This window comes from Anticarsia gemmatalis, chromosome 16, assembly GCF_050436995.1.
Source record: "Anticarsia gemmatalis isolate Benzon Research Colony breed Stoneville strain chromosome 16, ilAntGemm2 primary, whole genome shotgun sequence".
Taxonomy (NCBI): Eukaryota; Metazoa; Arthropoda; class Insecta; order Lepidoptera; family Erebidae; genus Anticarsia; species Anticarsia gemmatalis.
The window spans coordinates 11,903,276-11,921,826 of record NC_134760.1 but is presented as its reverse complement, the minus strand read 5'-3'; the positions used below and the strand labels follow the sequence as shown (position 1 = coordinate 11,921,826).

General features: G+C 33.7%; 1 protein-coding gene across 4 annotated transcripts in view; it reads left to right on the top strand.

The window, feature by feature from the left end:
• The window catches only part of dgo (ankyrin repeat domain containing protein 6 diego), a 103,574-nt gene that overhangs the window by 57,590 nt on the left and 27,433 nt on the right, over window positions 1-18,551 (top strand). The window contains exon 1 of one of the 4 annotated variants that reach the window (XM_076123865.1): window positions 15,991-16,009. The exons of the other annotated variants lie outside the window; for them this stretch is intronic. The gene's annotated coding sequence lies outside the window, so the exon portion shown is untranslated. Of the gene's footprint in view, window positions 1-15,990; window positions 16,010-18,551 lie in introns of those variants that run through there. 4 annotated transcript variants of the gene reach the window in all.

Sequence of the window (18,551 nt, the reverse complement as noted above, 5' to 3'; positions counted from 1 at the left end):
CCTACGCTAGCCGCCGGAGCCCAGAGCCCGGAGCCCGGAGCCGCCCGGAGACGCCCGGAGACGCCCGCCGGTTATCGCACTGAACATCTCACATAACGCTATGGGAAATAGCGAAATGTTTTGTTTAAGTACTTGGTGAAATTTGCGGGCATAGACAGAATGAACACAAAGAATTGCGTATACCACTTCTGAAATAGTTAAACCACTTGTGAATGATCACTGGATAACTTATCAGGAAGAATATTGGCAGTTGTTTTCGTAAAGTTGCTGCCACTTTATCTGTCAGTTAAACTATTCAATACTTATCCGAAAGTTGTGAAATTAGTCCTTAGAATTGTAAATTAACTTATTTCGATTGCATAAAAGACTTACGCCTTAAATCCTAATATTTGGTAGTAACTTGTACTACTACTAGTAACATCAAAAAGAAGTTGAAAAACAGTCAAACAAAGTGTATAGAGTCATAAAGATTTTGTCAATTAAGAACAACAATTACAGACAACCTCCGATGGCTAAGAAAAAAATCAAAGACTATGCAGTAAAATTTTATATGTGGCTTCATTAAGCTTTAGAGCGACGCGTATTACCGCCACAAAACTCCTAACAACCACAACACTTTCTCCAGCAATATAAATAACACAATAAGTATGAAAAAGTGTTATAAATCAGTAAAACAATGCCGTCCGCCCACAGCTGATTTACATATTAGTGGTATTGGTGGTGTACCGTTATCGTGGTCACTGGTCAGTGTGGTCGCGTGTGGTCATCGCATGCACACACTCTGTGGTTTGTAAATTAGAAACAATTTGGGAAAAATTTTGTTTTTTTTATTTCATCGTATGGTTAGTGGTTAACCTAGTGTCAGAATTCAAGCCGCCAGAAAGGCTTTGACATTGTTTAACGACTGTTATCTTTATAAACATCAACTAATACTTACTTCATGTGGACCGGCAACAGGTCCAAAGTCAAATGATACATGCCAAAAATATGGTAAAACTATTATACTGTCCCATTGTTGGGAAAAGGTGTCCCTCAAAACGGCAAAAAAATAATCTAGTATGGTAAGGTGGGCGCTAGAAATTGTGCTTGATAGGAAGTATATTAAAGACATTGATGTTTTTGTAACATTTTTTACTGGTACTCTGCTCCTATTGGTCGTAACGTGATGATATATAGCCTATAGCCTTCCTCTATTAATGGGTTATCTAACTCTGAAATATTTTTTCAAATCGGACCAGTAGGTCTTGAGATTAGCGCATTCAAACAAACGAACTCTTCAGCTTTATAATATTAGTATACATAGGGAAACTACAATCTAATTAATTAATAATTAACTAATTAGATTGTAGTTTCCCTATCTATCTAAGACTATCATGACTACCGTTACGGATGTTTTAAGTATCTATTAAAGCACTAACTTGTAATAGTCTAGCACTAATTTTTTACCGACTAGTGCGTAGCTAACATAGAAATTGAAACATTAAGCTAAAATTAAACCAGCTTATAGTTAATAGTCTAAACTTGGTTATTTACGAGCCAAAGTAGGTAAACGAGAATAAATTAGCGCTAAAGTCTAGGTAATAAATCAGTCTTAATACTAGACGTTGATAAAGATAGATATTCAAATTAGTTTGATAAGAAATTCTTGTTATTTATCTGAATGATTTGTAGATAGAATGATCTTACATGTCGTTTTATATAAAAAAGTAAATTTCATTTTGTTTCGATTTGATGTTAATCTTTGCATTAATGGTATTAACTTTACTTGTTACTTTATCTCTAGACAAACGTATGGCTAATATTGGATATTATATAAAATCAATTAAAACAAATAAAATTTTAAGGTTCTTATGATAGTTTTGAATAGTTGTACATTGCCACGCAGGACTAATCAATGATCAAAAACCATCCTAGGTCCGTATACTCAGATAGTCACGTAATTAGGTTCTTATGTAGTTAAAATTAAACCCATGGTAGGACAGTGGCCACAATTCTTCTCCCTGAATTACACATGATTTTATCGTGGTTTTTGCCTCTGCGGAGGCCAGTAAAAAGATAGTTTGAGACCCGAGAAAGGACATAATATAATAGTTTGGCTTCCCTAAAATACCACAGGAACGTGAGCAATGCGGGTAGAAAGCCATATAACTATAGTCCACAGCTAGTAAGATATATACCTATAAACCTATTTATATTATTTTAATAACACCTTACAAAAACAGGTGCTTAATATCTCGCAAGTATAAAGAAACTCACTCACTCAAAACACTGACCACAAAAAGCTTTTCCATTTACCAATCACTGCTTCAACGATGCCCTTAAATCGAGTCAACTGAACCGAACAAACCGAATCTCAACGGGGTCAGTAGTTTGGTATGTAAATGTAACAAACAGACTTTCTTCCACATTGGCTGTATGATGGACGGTCGTAGTACGTAAGTAATTATAAAATATTCGACTCATTAATATCTGCTCTACATTCCGAAGTACGATCAACCCGGTTTCGTGTGTTTCAAATGGTAGGGCTGCCAATGATTAAGATAGAATGTTTATTATCTTACGCTGTAAGTATATTATTTAGGGTAAATAAATTTTTGAAACTAAAATAATAAGTTTGTTTTTTAAATGAGGTTAAATTCACTTGAATCGGGGTAATTTCGAAATAACTAATACACATAAAATAAAATCTGAACTTGTTTAAATACAGAAATCCAAAACAGATTGGTCACGAGCACGACATCATTTTCAAATAAATATCTAACCTTTTAAACTGGAAAATAAGTTAAAATTACCTATAACAATAAAATTTTAAATGAAGTTATCAAGCAAGCATTTCTGGCAATAAAAGCTAACTTTAGGAATATTATAACAACCTTCCAGGTGTGCTAAAATAATATAAATACGTTTCGCTTTACAACTGTTGTATGGCAACCCTGGGTGTAAAAATCCACCGCCTTATAATTAACGAGTCGGACATCGAACCGGCGATATTTTACATCCGAACATTCTAACATGACTCTCAAAATATGTATTAACTTTTTATATGATTCTCCTACCTGCTTCCATTTAATTATTACTATTTCTAAGAATATACTTTTTTGATATAGCTTGTAGTTAGCTGCATTTGATTGTCTATGAATAAATTGTAAGGCTAAGCTATAGATGTCGCGGTCATTTTGAAGATGGGTGACTACATTGGAATAGGTATTTAAGCTTGGATAGAATTGTTCTTTTAATGACTATTAAAAAATAAATTGAACTATATTAATAAAAATTTAATTAGGTTTAGGTTAATAAATAATCTACATTTGACATTAAGGTAAACAAAAAAGAATATTATGCTAGTTTGATTGATTCATATTTATTTGTACTTTTATAACAAGTGTTTAAATCTGAAAATAAAACGCAAAATTTTATGCTTTATGGTCTTCGGTTTAAGTTGCCATTAAAAAAACGGAAATATAAATTAAAACTAATTTAAACACAATCGTAATCGATACCAGACCTAAAAATACATAAAAATGTGACCAATTAAGTTGTAAAATATTTATTTTATTTGTTTCGGTCGAGGGCACGGCAGACATCTTTATGTGACGAAACTAATATCTTAATATTAAAAGTAATTTACGATTGTCTATTGTGTATATTTAAATGTGTTTTTAATACGCCATTTTTACGACATTTTTAAGGCATTTATTTATGTATTTTTTAGTTTTATTGCTTTACGGGTAACAAGATAATAATGTCAGAGGTCGTGTTACTTAAGATATGTCAATAAATTAAACTAATAAGTATGATATTACTATGTAAAATTATCTTGTAAGAAAATTCTTAGGGACTATTTTACTTAACATAATTTTGGATACATAGCCGATTCAAGATTAATTTCGGAAAAAAACGTCGTAAGTATATTTTGTTAATTTTGGCCCCATAGCCAGTTGCGCACACCCGTCGGTAAACGATCTGTGGGTTAAGCAAACCTTGGCGCGGTCATTCTATAGATAGGTGACCGCATAGTGGTATTTGAACTGGGCGTCTCCGTGCTCCGGAAGGCACGTATCCACGTCAAAGGCCTTCTGGCGGCTTGAACAACTTTGACACCAGGTTGACCACTAACCATACGATAAGAAGAATAAGCAGAAGTTAATTTTACGTAACAATCCATCGTAAAATTTTGGAAAACTTTACATACACATACAACACGATTAAATAGAAATGTCTGAATTTAGTACAATACTAAAACAATAACGATATAGGTACAAACTACAAAGCATGTATAAACTAGGCCAAATGCAGGCTGCATTCTTTCATGAACTGATAACTTGCTTCTCTTTAAACTTTCGCGTTGCATATCTATACTAATATTATAAAACTGAAGAGTTTGTTTGTTTGTTTGAACGCGCTAATCTCAGTAACTACTGGTCCGATTCGAAAAATTATTTCAGTGTTAGACACCTAGCCCATTTATCGAGGAAGGCTATAGGCTATATAATCTGTATATCATCACGCTACGACTATTGAAAGCAGAGTAGCAATAAAAAATGTTACAAAAACAGGGAAAAATTTCACCCATTCTCTCTTATTGGACGCAAGCGAAGTTGCGCGGGTCAGCTAGTTTATTATAAAATAGTTAAATATACGAGAAAAATATTGGCGTGTTTAAAATTTTAGCGCTAGTTACACAGGCCGTGATCACAAGCTGACTATTTTAAAACCTGTAAATTATAAAGACGTATTCAAAAACACATTTGTTTAAGTCAGCTTAGTATTATCCAGTTATTAATTCATAACCATGCTCCTTAAGTGTGAATGGCGGCGTTTTAAAAGTACAATTCATCCTACATATATATTACTAGCTGACCCGCGCAACTTCGCTTGCGTCACATAAGAGAGAATGGGTCAAAATTATTCCCGTTTTTGTAACATTTTTTACTGGTACTCTGCTCCTATTGGTCGTAGCGTGATGATATATAGCCTATAACCTTCCTCGATAAATGGGCTATCTAACACTGAAAGAATTTTAATGGGACCAGTAGTTCCTGAGATTAGCGCGTTCAAACAAACAAACAAACTCTTCAGCTTTATAATATTAGTATAGATTTATAGTTTAAAAACCTCTCTTAAAAAGACATACTCAATAAATTATTTATTTGTGTATGTCAGCTTAGTGTTATCGAGTTATTAATTCATCGCCACGCTCGTACGGTCGTGGAACGCTTAACAAAACAAATTTTTGCATAAGTATTTCAAATCGTAAATTCCAATCGAGTTTCAATAAAAATTCCGTTGGTATACCTCGCAGTTATAATAATCTATATCTAAACTAATATTACACATTATACACGCCAAAGATTTTTAATGTTTTTAACGCAATTACGCCGAAACTACTCAACGGATTTTGATGAATCCTAATTATTTTGTAGTTTAAGTTCCAGAAGAAGACAAACTAGTAATAAGTCCTATGTAGGCAAGATTTATTTAGATTGATATGAACGTAGCTATTTCAAACAGGCTACCGTCAGATGCATAGGAAGGTTTTATACATCCACGAAGCTTGCATACAAGGCTCTCTACAAAATTGCTAGATTATACCTCTATCTTTTACCACTTTATAAGCCACTAGCTGACCCGCGCAACTTCGCTTGCGTCACATAAGAGAGAATGGGTCCCGTTTTTATAACATTTTTCACTGGTACTCTGCTACTATTGGTAGTAGCGTGATGATATATAGCCTATAACCTTCCTCGATAAATGGACTATCTAACACTGAAAGAATTTTTCAAATCGGACCAGTAGTTCCTGAGATTAGCGCGTTCAAACAAATATTCTAGTTCAAACAAATAGATATAACTATAGTTCACGCGGACTGAGTCGTGAGCAAGAGTCTCTAGGCTATAAATATTTATCGATATAAAAGTTTTCGTGAATATTCTAAATATTTCTGTCAAATGTCAATAAATTGTTTCATTTTATGATCTATTTTGAATTGACTTGAAAGTTTTGTAGTTTGACTTCATTTAGATTCAGAAATAATAAAATAGTGTCATTGGACAGAAGTGTCAATCTGTAAAGAATTCTAGATTGATTAGTTTGAAATCTGTTTTATAACACCCGAACTTGTTTATTTGCATTTAAATATCAATGCTTTTTTATTTGATTTGAGATAAGTTATGATCGTCGATATCTATAGCCTAGTTTTCATTCAACTAACAGAAAATTAGGCATGAATACTTATGTGTTCTTTTATATCTATCTATACATACATTGTTACCATTTAATAATAATATTCTTATCTAAATTAAAAATAACAATTCGTCTTTCCCTAACTAAACTAAATGAATAAGTAAAATCATACGCATACAATTTCTTAACGAATAATCAATTTATTTCAAAACGTCTCTACATAAGCTTTACAGAAGTTTAAAAATACAAACTCTAGGTAGAGTTAAAATAAACAAATATCCAGACATTTGTAGTGGCGAGTGTCGGGGCTTGCTGCGGGAGTCTCTACAAACAGTGAATACAATACGCGGTTAATGGTAGAGCAAATAGAGTGAAATGTAGAGCTTGTGGTTATGTGTAGATGATCGCTTTGTTGATGCTCTCGCTTGTCGTAATATATGGGAAATGGCTCATCTCTGTTTGTTTGAACTCTACGTTGTAGAAAAAGGCTTGGTTTATATCAGACGCCAGTTAGCTTGGCTATCAGATGGCTTCCTAGATGGAATTTTGCTGACAGTTGTTTTACATACTTTTTTTTTTATTGAAATAAAAGTAATTTTTACATATGTGGTAACTGATAATTTTACTCGCCAAGCTTTCAAGCTTGTTGGCAAGAATCTTAACATATATATGAAACTAAAAATTAATACCTACCTACTTAACATTCAAACATAATAAAGTATCTAAAATATAATATAAAATATTTGATGTGATATTATCGAGCAGATAGGTTTTTTTTCACCCATTTCTGTCCCACTGCTGGGCAAGGGTCTCCTCCCGAACAAGGGAGGGGTAAGGCCTTGCGGGCAAAGTGCGGTTGGGGACTTTGCATGGCCTCAAGAAATTTGTTAATAAATTTTTAGGCATGCATCACGATGTTTTGCTTCACCATAGTGCAAGTTATATTATTTCTAATACACACATAACTTCGAGAAGGCATTGATGTGTTGTCTCGGGTTCGAACCATCGACCACTTGGAACCACTTTCTTGACCAGGTGGCAGCTGAAACTTGCCCTTACATTGACAATTATTATGATCGTGATACCGGTGTTTCTATAAGTTTGCATTTGTCGATGTCCGTTGTGCAGTGTTTTATAAATAAGGTTACCAAGTCGTGCCTTTGCCGCTGTGCGTGGTTCGGTTCCCACACGATAAATTATGTATTTGTGTGACCTACAAATAGGTTTTTGGGGTCTAGTCGGACCAACCTAAATTATTCCGTCAACACAAGTATTCTTCTAAAACGAATAATTATAATCGCACTTACTTTTTTGTTTATTCAACATTTTTTTTTCTTTCCTGTGCCTATATTTGTTACAAAAAGCACTAAGACGGTTTTTACGAGCTATCAAATGCCTTCAAGGCCTCAAAGTAGCCACACCTAAACAATATTTAACAACCGAAAATCACAATGGACTAAAAACCCATAACAGCCGCACCTTAAGTAAAAAAAAAACGGCCAAGTGTGAGTCGGACTCACGCACGGAGGGTTTCGTACAAAAAAAATCACGGTTATTGTATGGGGACCCACCTGTATATTCATATATTTTTAAATTTTTAGTATTAGTTATTATAGGTGCAACGAAAATTCATAATTTGAGAAAATTATAGCTTCTTAGCTATTACTGTTTATGCAATACAGCTTGATGATATACGGACAGAAGAACAGTCAGAGGAGAAGAATAGAATAGGGTCCCATTTTTACCCTTTGGGTACGGAACCCTACAAAACGAAACATTTTATAATGTCAAACGAGTTGTGTGTCAAACACGTCGGTAACGGTGGCGAGATGAAGTGTTAGCTATTGTTCTCTCGCCGTATGAGAGTTGAGACTGTTCTCAACACGCGTATTGTGAACTTGACTTATTAACCACTAGTGCTATGTTTAGGTTAGTTGATGATTGTAAGAAGAGTGTTTTATTCTGAAGGGTGACCAACAATTAAATTTTTTGGAGTTTCTGAAGCAGGGTCTTGATTTTAGTTCAATACCTCAAATGATGGTAAAGCAAAAAATTATTTCAGTGGCCGTTCGGTAGCTTTTATGTACCTATTAATATTAAATAAATTCTTAAAGTTCAGTTTAACTGTAGTAATTTTGTAGATACATGAAAAAATAATTAAAGGAGAACACAATGCTGAAATAAACATTTTTCCATAGATCGTTGTAATTAGTCTTTGTATTACACTCCTACGAGAATAAGGAATTGCAAAGCTTGAGCATATGCAAAAAGATTTTTTATCTATCTTTAAAAACTCACTTATCCAGTTGACATAACGAATTTATGCAAATCATCTTTTGATTTAAACCGATCATTATTCTCAAAAACATATTATATAAAATATCCTTATTCACACCTTCGAATAATCTCGTAATTCTTATTAATACGTTTATTCCTTTTCTATTTAAAATATGATTTATCATTCAGTCAAAACATAGATAATATATGTAGAAAACAAGTTTATAATTATTCATAAAATGTCTAAATTAGTGCCAACCATTAACACTGGTCATAAAAGTGAAAATTTGTAAGAAGTTTTAACGGTATTTTTACTATTATTATGAGGAAATTGTAATTTGTTGAGTGGCCGACGTTTTGTTAGTTGCTACGTGGAAATTGTGTCAAGTTTAAGTTATTTTAAGGCCTAATAAATGCGGCAAAGATACAAATAAATTCGGAAGAAACCATGTCGGAATGTGTCCGTCTGTTACTTAAGATTGAGTATATTATGCAAACTTAGTTTATTCGGTGTCTTCATATTTTTTTTTATCTACTGCAAAAAAAACATCAAAAAGAAGCCTGCCTACTATCATTTCTACTCCTTCGGTGTAATTTTAGATCATTTGTTCAATAAATCAATACTCGTTAACAAAAAAATTGCAAAGTTTATCATCGCCCTAGTATAAGACTTATTTTTGCATATACAACTTAGTAAGCAATAAATGATTTGAATTTAAATTGATTTACGAACAAATACAAAGATTTTTTAACACAAAATCCTTTTACCATAAATTGATGACGCAGAAACCCTCCACCCCTAAGGCACAAACGTAGTTTTAATTGCGAACCGTAATTTACTTAGTGAGAGGTTCAGAAAAACTGCATGCTCTGCAAGAATAATTGGAAGGGAAATGCAACGGAAAATCGTAGTTTGAACGGAAGTAAATTTTCGCATAACTATTAAAAGAACTTAGTTAAAGCTACACAATAGTATACTAAACACAAGCTACCTCAATAATTAGATATCGAGGAATAGGAAATGTAAAATATGTTAAAACGTTAATAAATTTCAACAGCCTCATTGCATGGGTACATAAATCTTACGAAATGAACTTTACTCAGAACAAATAATTTCGAAAAACACTCCACAGATGGGGATGAAATCACACAAAAAGAAACTAGAGAATTGATCACCTCCTTCTTTTTGAAGTCGGTTAAACGTCCTCTTATAAACATTATCCCGCTTAGTCTTTATAATACTCATACTTCTAAATGTCATATTCACACTACTACAAATCGAAACCAAACTCTTACATTAAAGGTGATCTCATAGATGAGATGAGACATTAGCGTATTTAAAAAAACAAACAACAATCATAAAACTATCAGAACACAATCAAAACATAACTCACGAACAATACATCAAAATAATAACGTATATACAATCACGAACAAACTTACACAACGATCTAGTGCATATAAAATGCATTAAAAACTAAATCTACAATGTGTAACAAAAAACCTCATTAAAATGCCTATTGCGCGTGCGCAGGCATGCGGAAGATGGCCGCCGGTAAAAACAATGATAGGCTATTTAAATTGTCTCTGGTGTGCACGCATTTTTGAAATGATATTCGCACTATGTCAATGTTTATTGATGATAGTTTAATACTCATGCATGTTGTCGGAAGATGATCGATTTGATTTGTTGTTAATGTCGTTCGTGATAGACTAGGAAATAATATAGATCATGATGTAGGATGTCATTTTACTAGGATATGAATGATTGTTACATAAAATATACTAATGCAACCCTATTTTTTATAGATCCGCTTATTTAAATGGGTTATGTAATCTACAATACGGGTCGTTTTTAGTGAAATTCGTTCACTATCTACAACTTTCGCATACAGAATTTTAAAGATGACTGTATAATTTTTTTCAAAAGTCAAAATTAAAATAATAATAATATTTTATAATTTTTATTTTTTATTCTACTAACACAACTTGCCCAGGACACCTACAAACGTCGCCTAATGTAAAAACGACTAAGTACATAAAAAAAAAAAACAGAATATTGTAAAAAGACTTGAACAGCTGCGGCAAGGAATGTGCTTGGTTGGTGTCGACTGGTCTGAGCTCGACTGATAACAGTAGCTACCATTAAGCCATGTTAATAAAGGAAATCTAGACCGGATAGTCGGCTGTATCTCGATCTAACCATCTAAAAACTCCATCTAACTTGGGAGAATTATCGCTTTCCGGAAACTAGTAGTACAGGTACAATGAATAATGTATCTGTGACAATTAACGCAAAGAATGTTTGTTCCTCTCTTTTTAGGGTTCCGTACCTAAAGGGTAAAACAGGACTCTATTACTAAGCCTCTACTGTCTGTCTGTCTCCGGGCTGTATCTCGTAAACCGTGATAGTTAGAATGCTGAAATTTGGTTGATGTATTTCCGTTGCCGCTATAACAGCAAATACTAAAAATGAATAAAAAAAAATAAGGTGGGTCCCTATGTACTTTACTACCTACCTAAGTTATTTGGTCACCATAGAACGAGCTCTGCTTTACAATCAGACAACTATGTTAGAATAGAAACTTTGATAGCCAAAGATGTTTTACTTGGCTCATATCTGATTCTATCCCAAATCCAACTACTGCACTTTTGTAGCTCTTTTACATCATAAAGGTCACAATATTTGAAAAAACAGCTTCATAGAAAACCAACTGACCTTGTACCGTCTCATTGAAAACTAAAACAACAATAGTATCCTTGAATACGGTGTTTGTTCACACACTGCGCACGAGTTTCCCCACTAATTAGCATTCTACATCTGTTTTAATTTAAGTGAATTTGAACTCTAAAGCTTGCGGATAAGGTGTGTTTTTGTGTCGTGTCGTGTTGGTTTTAATTATGGGTGGTCTATGAGTACGAAGATTAGTTGATATTGGGTAGTATTTAAACTGTGAAGTCGTGTTTCACTTGGAATAAATCGAACATTGTTCATGTGATAATAATTTACCCAATACACTATGTATTGGGTAAATTATTATTGATTTGTATTAAATATTGATACAATCTGTAAATAACTATTAAATACATACTGTCATTACATAACAGTCGCCCTTATTGAAACACTATTGATAAGGAAACGAATACGAGTTCTAACACGTCACTATGAAGATCGAAGTGTATAATAGACGAGTCCGAGTTTCCGTCCGCGGCTTTGCTTGTGTAAAATTTCACTTTTTTCGGGGTGGAATATCATCTTTCATGTTAACTTTCAGTTACTTGCCATAAGTTTCTTCGGCTGTGCGTTGTCGGAGAATCAGTCATTAAGTAATGGAAGAGTGTTATATTAACCTTATAATACCTAGATTTCAGTCGTCTATTTAAAAAAGTTCTAATCAAATATTAGCTTGTATGAAAAGTTGAGTAACTCTTTTACAATAAAAAGTAAAAGGGGCCGGCTAGCGTAAAATAATTAGCGGTATAATTATTTGAAGCTTTTTAAATGAAGTAATTATAATTATCTTTATTAGGTGTAAAATGTAATTAGCACTTGTGTAATAGACCTACTTATTGGTGTATGAACACTCGGTATTTCAGTTAGTGAAATTGTAATGTAATAAGAAAATAATTGGCTATTTAATTACGTTGCACATAACGTAATAAACTAAGAATTCAAAACAAATTACAACCCCAATGCTTTGTACAAAGTATTTGAAAAAGTCATATAGTTTTTCGACCGTTTCGGAAAAGCTTGCTTTGTTTGGTTGCTTGTGAGAAGAAACTCGAGCGAAATAATAACAAATCCATATGATATAAAATAATATTGACATATTATCACGCCTCCTATAAGCGTGTAGAAGTTGTATGAAATACACCCACGTTTCGCCATTTACAATGTTAGTCTTATGAAATAGAGGAGTCCATTGCCATATACTAGCCATGGAACTAAACTCTGGGCCTCTATTGAGAATAACCTAACATAAATAAAAACTAATTACATTTTGATCGACCCGAGAATCGAACATAAAACATCGTGATCAGCAGTTGCGTTCACCACAGCACAGAACCGAGAAGACCTCTTTAGCATAAATATCAACAATCAACTTTAGTTAATACACATTATCGCATTACCACTTGAACCAAAATAAGTAGTATTAACATGACAGTTAAACAGTATGTGAACCCAGCCGCCGTGACGAGCGGAAGTGACGTCATTACACTTACATATGCCACGTAAACATCCGTGTTTATCACGATATTTATAAGGGAGTTACCCTTGTATATTATGGCAACATTTGTCAATGAGTGTTGCCAGGTGCGAATGGACGTTAATAAAGTAAGATAAAGTCTATGTTATGTAAGGTATTTTATAGATTCGTAACGTATTCTAGCTGCAAAATATTTGTTTGTCTTAAGTTATCTTGTTGTATGTTAAATATATATTATAAGTCTCATACTAAGTCATGTATAAGAGAGCGTTATTTTATGCTGTGGACTGTCCATGATATTCATTATACATCAAACTTAGCGTTTAATTTTTTATAATACGTGCAAATTTTTTATAATAAATAACAATTTAGACAAGTAAATATTATGAAAATGTAAAACAAAAACTAGAATAAAAAGTAAAATTAGATAGACTTTTACAATATACAGTATACACAAACGATGGAACGCAACAACTATAAATTATCTATCCCTCAAATAAAACTCAACACCTCTTTCACTGCACAAATTCCCTATAGAATACCAATAGCTAATATACTAACTTGTACATAACCTAACAATTTTACGACCAAGTACAGTTCGAACGAATAAACTGCAGTGTATATGACAGCGCAACTAGCGCCGTGCGAATATAATGTCAGATGCGACACCTAGTGGACGTTTTATGTACTAGGCCTTTAGTATCGGTACTTAGTAACATATTTATTTGATAGTATGAACTTTGTATGTCGTAAGTGCGATATATTTTATAGAATAAGTAGGTGCTGTAATCCCTTTTAAATAACTCTTCACAGTTTTCATTTGGAAGATTTGCAGTTAAGTAGAGTTTGTAAGAAGTATTGGCAACTTCTTTAAGTAAAAAATGATCAACATTCTATGATTCTATGTCATACCTCAACCGAGATTGGACTCTGATTTACGCCATAATCATATTTGAATTTAGCGAGCAGTCTTTATAAACGTCATTAGGAAGAAAGAAAAAAAATACTTTTGATGCAAAAACACAATGCTTCCAAAAGACAAACAGACACAATAAAACAGATACGAAGAAACAAGAATAACAATAAAAAGCTTGCATCCCATTATGGCGCCAAAAGAGGATTGTTTAATGCTAAAATTAAATAAGTAGTTCCACTACCCCATCGGTAAGTAAAATCCGATTAACTCTACTAGCGTAAGCCCTACTTAAAATCCCTATTATAGCGTGAAGAGACCTAGCTTATTTCTCATTACTACATCTGCTAAACACATTGAAACCTCATAAAGCCACGGTACTTTAAATCAACATGCACTTAAAAACATCTTGATCTTCCGTCACGGCATTTTCACGCGCAATTACGTTCCGATGTACGGAAACGTTCATCAGTCGTATGCCTCGTATCAAGGTACTGGTAATAAAGTGGACGAGCCTATTACACGAGCCTGCAAGACATCGGAAGGGCCCGCCGACTACTGGACCGATTATAATTGTGTATTGTTCACTGAAGGATGTAAGGTTCGAGGTGTGTGATGAGCGGAGAGACTAGCGAGAGCGATTAGCGAGAAAATAAAATTTGATTGCGTAGTAAGTAAGTAGTGAGTTGATTTATAATTTTCCAGGTAGTTGAAATGGAGAGTGTTCGTAAGGTTTAGTAAATCTCATATTCACTCATTCAAAAAAAATGTTGAATTTCTTGTAATATTTGGATAAGTAAGTACTTACTATAGACGTACAATAGTCGGGATTTAGAGCTGGAATTATGTACTTCTTTTTATTTATAAAATTAACATGATTACCTGTCTTAACTCAAATTTACGAATAAACAGAATTTTCAGATAGTTAGAGATCCCGTAACAAATAGTAGTATTTTTCATCAATAAGATTTTATCGCACTAATAATGGACACAGAATTCCCTCTCTTATTATGCAATAACCTACAAAATGTTTAAACGGTCACCGTTTAATGGCATACCAATCACATAAAATTTGCATAAAACTCCGATGCAATCTTTACCAATAACTTAATCTATGTACCAATAGTATCAATTACTATAAAATGTTTAAAATAACGGCCCTTTTAGATACTATCTGTTATATTACAAACGTTTAATGCAATTTAAGTTTGATACCTATAATTAATATTATCTTATATCTTGATTTATTTAAGAACGTATCATGGTTTAATAATTCAATTATTGGTACAGATTTTATCTATATGGTCTTCATTGGTATGTAACCTTATTATAATGGGCGGAAAGCTATATCAAATACGAAACTATTAAATGTTATGTGTGTGAAAATGTATCTAGATTGAGAAAACATGGAAATTGCTGGAATAATCGGTCTAATTCCATATCATTAAAAGTTATGTTTACTTAATACTGGCTAATGACGCAGCATTTTACGACCTAGACTATTACGACTATTACTTGGCGGTACCTATATTAGTCAGACTATTTAGCAACCATTAACTAGATTATATTTTGTAAAGTTAACCGCAAAAGGAAACAGTAGTTACCTATATATCCTTTTAAATCTGTTTAAAATTTAAGTCCGTCAATGTATTGTTTTTACACTTTCTCTATTAAAAAGGTATTAAAATACGCGTTTCTAATACTACATAACTAAATAAGTCTCCAACTCGCAGTTGGCCAGCGTGGTGGACTCAAGGCCTAACCTCTTCATCATTACGGGAGGTGAGACCCTTGCCCTGCAGCGGGACATTAATCTATACTAATATTATAAAGCTGAAGAGTTTGTTTGTTTGATTGATTGTTTGTTTGTTTGTTTGTTTGTTTGAACGCGCTAATCTCAGAAACTACTGGTCCGATTTGAAAAATCTTTCAGTGTTAGATAGCCCATTTATCGAGGAAGGTTATAGGCTACATATCATCACGCTAAGACCAGTAGGAGTAGGAGTAGAGTACCGGTAAAAAATGTTACAATAACGGGGGAAAAAATTACCCATTCTCTCCTATGTGACGCAAGCGAAGTTGCGCGGGTCAGCTAGTGGGTTATATTTCTTATTTATTTTAAGTAACTAATTATTCTTATTTTCTTTTGTAAGATATCTCAGATTATACTTTCAGAACTATAAGCTTAAGTCTTTAGCAGAAATGAAACTCCTTCAAAATATTTTTTTCTAATTCCCCGCTCTCTCTCTTTCTATAAGCACAGTGCAATACTACATGAGATCAATATCAGCGTATGTTATACAAATACAAGCTGGTTGATAGTCATGTATTAGTGTCCGACTGTACGCGACCACGCTACGTACTGTCAACTCACAATTGACAATAGTGACATACGTCATCGCAACTTATGACATTCGGAAAACAAAGAGTGAGTTTTTTTTATCATTGACCACCTTTTTTTAAATATTATAAGTCATATAATACTACGAAATTTTCTTCGATGTATTAATATTTCTTGTTCTTATTGCAAAAGTTATGAATTATATTATAGTAATAACGTATTTTAATCATATAGATTGATTGGTCATCAGTATAGATTGGTTAACAGTAACTAAAGGTTAAAGATTTTTGAAATAATCTCTAAAGATTAACTAGTAGGCACTCTCGATAGCTTATCTATGGAGTAGAGCTGTTATTTTTCTTAACCACAGTTCTTGCGGATAGAATAACTTGGTTGCATGTCAGAAGTAGCTAATTGAACTGATAAAGATAGCCTTCTATAGCAACACATATTCATTAAATAGGTAGCCGTTAAAGGGACTGGCTGTGGAGGACGGATCGCCATTTTTGATGCGATATCATCTATGGTAACAGTTTTGTATTATTTCTTGCCGGCACTACAAAGAGACGTGCAATGGCTATTAGAATAAATTTTAGAACCGACTTTGCCTTTTGAGTATCGCATTAAAGTTATGCCATGAGATCGTATAATATTCAGTTATGCAGTTTTACGACGGAGTATGTTTCGTGTCATCTTGTCACATAAAGCTCATATCCTGGCGTACTCACTAGTCAGTCAACTATCAGTGAGTTATGGAGAGTCCGCTCCACTGTCCATGCTACGAAGGACACAAAGAAACATGGTGCATGCATGCATTTATGCTGGTTATTAAGGGTAACAGAGGCAATGGGTCTGAAGGTTACTCGCTTGGAATATAATCATTAATTGGTTTTCCCCTAAAATAATATTAATCGAGTCCCTTCAGGTTGCCAAATAAAGCTGCTTCAGGTTTCGATTTACTTATATGAATACAATATTTTTTGTATTTTGTAATTCATTCATCAATCTTTATGTGGCGTTCATAAGCATTTATGTTTCTTAACAAAAAGACTTCGAAGTGATTAAGTTCAGTCAAATGTAGACTGAACTTTACTCGAAAATAAAAAACGCTTCGATGCTAAGTAATTTGATTTTCTTATTTTTTATTGCAAAGAAAACATGTTTACTAGCCCTTATTCATACTTGCTCATTGCTCGCTGCAACATAGACAGACCTATAAAAGCTTAACTACAGATATTTATATTAATGTTATGGGACTGCAAACCTATGATTTAAGCCCGCAATGTCGGCGGTTACACAAAATAGCCAGCCTTTTCCACACAAATAGGCAGACAGCGTAGAATTACGGCGGGACCAGAGACTATTTGAACTTTAAGCCATAGACAAATACTTATCCCCCCTCACTATTTGATTCCGGAGTTTGGACCTTAGGCTTTGAGTATAAAGGCGGGAATATTATTTGCATTGTGTCTATGTTTGTCTGTGGTTAGTTGAATGGAGGTAGTCTGTAAACGGGATGTCTTATTGCAGAGTTATTTATCCTGACTGAGCATAATGATACTCATTTGTGAAAACACCGCGCTTTGATATAAATGACGGATTTCAGGATTTAATGTACGCTAAGGTGGATTACGACTTTATAATTGAGGGTTTCAGCGCGCACTTTGAGTAAAACGGTTTTGCTAGGAATGAAATACTAATATTTCTGAAGAAATGTACAGAACCACCAGTTTCCTTTTTAGTTAAATAATTTGAACGAAACGAAACTTGCAGTTCTTGAAATATAGAAAAACACTAAACCTTCATAAAGTTTATTCACCGATATTTCTAATTAGTTTAGCTATAAAGCCGACTATTTTTAACAACACTACCTAGCCTAGACTACTGATACAGTCGATTAGTTAGATAGCAATCAAGTTTCAAACTCGATACATTTATTTGCATATACATATAAACATTATCTGACCATCGATCGGATATCTGCGATGAACCAAGCTACATACTGAACAAATATGGAAGGATTTATTTATAAGATACTAGCTGACCCGCGCAACTTCGCTTATGGACGCATAAGAGAGAATGGGTGAAATTTTCCCCCGTTTTTGTAACATTTATTACTGGTACTCTGCTCCTTTTGGTCGTAGCGTGATGACCCAACTAGCACACAAGCGCTATAACAAGCTGCACAATGGCCGGTTAAAGGATTTTTATAACGCCTTAGGCTCCTTAGTAAGAAGTATAGTGGTTCTATAAGCGGCTACAGATCTCTTGTAGCGTCAAATAGGCCCATACTGTCCAGCTTATAGCTCGACATTGGATCTACAGTGGTCGTAAATAGTTATTATAATAGTACGTAGTATAGTAGTAATACAGGAGCGCTAAAATAAGATGAAGGTGGTATAATCGCGCTACAACAGCTTTTTCGCAGCTTCGTGGCGCTTACCAGCTGTTGTACAGAGGTGGTTAGCGCCCCGAGCGTTCGAAAAAGCTCTCGCAGCGCGATTATACCACCTTTACCTTATTTTAGCGCTACTGTGTAACGGTTATAAATGCTAACGCTCTAAATTAGTAATATGGTCGGTTTATTATGGTGTAAACTAAATATATTTTTTTAAAATGAATCATCAGT